The sequence below is a fragment of the Bison bison genome, unplaced genomic scaffold (assembly GCF_000754665.1).
Source record: "Bison bison bison isolate TAMUID 2011002044 unplaced genomic scaffold, Bison_UMD1.0 scf7180017862090, whole genome shotgun sequence".
NCBI classification, from domain to species: domain Eukaryota; kingdom Metazoa; phylum Chordata; class Mammalia; order Artiodactyla; family Bovidae; genus Bison; species Bison bison.
The window spans coordinates 56,727-58,723 of record NW_011492662.1 but is presented as its reverse complement, the minus strand read 5'-3'; the positions used below and the strand labels follow the sequence as shown (position 1 = coordinate 58,723).

The 1,997-nt window shown below is 54.0% G+C and overlaps 1 long non-coding RNA gene across 2 annotated transcripts in view; it reads right to left on the bottom strand.

The window, feature by feature from the left end:
* The window catches only part of LOC104983218, a 17,803-nt gene extending 16,186 nt beyond the window's left edge, over window positions 1–1,617 (bottom strand). For both annotated transcript variants that reach the window (XR_824606.1, XR_824607.1), the window contains exon 1: window positions 1,512–1,617. This is a non-coding gene — a long non-coding RNA (uncharacterized LOC104983218). The remainder of the gene's footprint in view (window positions 1–1,511) is intronic.
* Between the last annotated feature and the right edge of the window lie 380 nt (window positions 1,618–1,997).

Sequence of the window (1,997 nt, the reverse complement as noted above, 5' to 3'; positions counted from 1 at the left end):
CCTCACTGACACATGTGAGCGTGCACTCGCACGCGGGCGTGCACGACACACGAGCACACACCCAGCGTCCCGGAGTCTGCACCTCAAAAGCTCAGCTGGCCCCAGGAAGGCTGCTGTCCCGAGAACCGTGACTTCACCCCCATTCAGGTTTGCTGCCCTGCCTGGCCTCGTCCTAAGTTCCCAGATGGGATCAGACACGAGGCCCAGTGACCTGTCAAGGAATACGTGGTCCTCCCTAAGGCTGTCCTTGGACGAAGCTGGAGGGGATGCACCCTTCCCCCAAGGAGGAGGGCACCCCACTCCTGACCCCTGGCTGCCTTTCTTGTTCATCCTTCTCTGTACCCAGTCATCTCACTTTGGAACACACCATCTGTTCAATGTTAGCAAAGGTCAAAAATTCCTATTTTCATGTCGTGTGTCCAGCTGTTTGTGACCCCATGGATCATAGCCCTCCAAGCTCCTCTGTCCGTGGGATTCTCCAGGCGAGAATACTGCAGTGGGTGGCCATTCCCTTCTACAGGGGATCTTCGTGACCCAGGGATCGAGCCCAGGTCTCTCGCACTGCAGGCAGATTCTTTAACACCTGACCCACCCGGGAAGCATCTCGTTGCTCGTTAAATAAGGGAAGGCTGGTTCCTCACAGCAAAATGCTTGCCGTTCTAAGTAACAGGGATTCGAGACCCAGCAAAGTACAAAGACGTGGCTCAGGCTCGGAGCCGAGGCTTTCCTAGCTCTTTGTGCTTGTAACCAGAATTGCAGTAAACACACAAAGGGTGCGGCTCTGCACTTCCCTGACCGGAAGCCCAGGCTCAGCCGGGGAGGCCAAGCCGCAGAAGGACGTCTGGAGTTCAAAGGCAGAGGGTGAGGCCAGGGAGGAGGCGGCCCAGCAGGCAGAAAGGAATGGAGCCTGCTCTGCTGGAGTGTGAAGCCAAGTCCAGGCTCCTCCTGCTGCGAAAATAGCAGTTCTTACAGGTATCAGGGAAAATCTGTTCAGAGCTATGATGCGTGTTTTAAAGCCCCAAAAGGAGGAAAAATGCAGTTTTGAGAGGAGGGCCAGGGTTTGGGGAATTTAGTTAAGAGAAGAATTCCATGAACAAACACGGCTAAGTTACAAAGTCCACAGAAAGGTGGTTGGAGCCAACTCAAAGATATTCCAGAACACGATATGCAAGTCACTGAAAAACGTAGATCTTTCAAGTCTAAAGTTTTATTTAGCGTCTGGGCTATATAAACAAAGCTAGTACAAACGAAAACCTTTTTTCAGATATACTTTCAGCACAGGCTTGGATGACAACGAGCACATCATTGTCAGCAACACAGAGTCTTCAAAACAGTGAAGGAAGCAATGGATTTTTAGCACAATTCACAGGACAGTGGTTAAGCTCCTGACTAATTGCTGGCTTTTGCTGCATTTGATCCGCCCGATGACTTCTGAGGCAGTGACCTAGTTGAAAAAGTTAGCCAACCAAAAAAGGAAGGTAAAAAGAGAGCGTCAGGCTAAATTAACTCACCCTCCTGGAGATGGGGATTGTAGTCTGGAGACTCGAGCTTGAGAGAGAAGGTCTGGAGAGCTATAAACTTCCACTGCGGAAAGCAAGGCGGGCTTCCCGGTGTGGGAGGAAGCTCCTACGGTCACAGGTCACAGGTCACAGGCTGTGCTCACCCGCCCGAGGGAACAGTCGGAGGTCCAGCTGGCCCTGACCGTCCCTGGAAGTTTGGGTCCATGTGAACAGGGTTCCCAGGATGAGCCGTGGGGGAGAGGGGCAGAGACCACCAGCAGTGGACTCTGAATTGGGATCCAGAGGGTCCAGAAGCCGTGGCTGGGCTGAGAGAGACCACCAGGGCCTGGAGGAGAACCTCAGCCTTGCCTCTGCGTCCCTCCCCCACTGCCCTCCCCCTGCCCCCACAGGCACCAGCACTTCCCCGCCAGTCTCAGGAAACAACCCCAGACTGTCGGAGCGAAGCCAGCTGGGACCTGGAGGTGCAGACCCGGCTCA